Here is a 553-nt window from a genome sequence, read left to right as displayed (position 1 = left end):
ACACACACTGTCGGATTTTTTAACAGAGTTTGGTGTGAATGTTAAATCACACAGCAATGACTACTAACCGTAACCATCACACCAAACTCCATGCAAATATTAGTCAATTTAACACGCACGTTTTCCAGGCCGAATGCCGTGTGGACGTCTGATGGACAATGATGAAACTAAATCACTCAGTTTCTACAAGGATATATACATATATACACATATATATATATAAATATATACACACGCTCAATATAACGTCAAACTTTAAAACTGGTTCATTTTTTAATGAAGTTTGGTGTAAGGTTAAATCACACAGAAAACAGTACTGACCCCCAACGATCAAACCAAACTCCATTCTAAAATGTGTCAATTTAACATATTATATATTAACATAATATATATTAAAACTGTACAAAGGTTCTGACATTTTATAAAGATACTGTGTTTATTTCGCTTTGCCTTTAATATAATAAATACTTATTTAAATATCAGATTTACATCTGATCGACAATGACGGAAATAAATCAATAACACGGATTAAAACAGTTAAACTTCCGGTCTG

This window comes from Etheostoma cragini, chromosome 23 (assembly GCF_013103735.1).
Source record: "Etheostoma cragini isolate CJK2018 chromosome 23, CSU_Ecrag_1.0, whole genome shotgun sequence".
Lineage (NCBI taxonomy): Eukaryota > Metazoa > Chordata > Actinopteri > Perciformes > Percidae > Etheostoma > Etheostoma cragini.
This window is presented reverse-complemented; position numbering follows the sequence as displayed.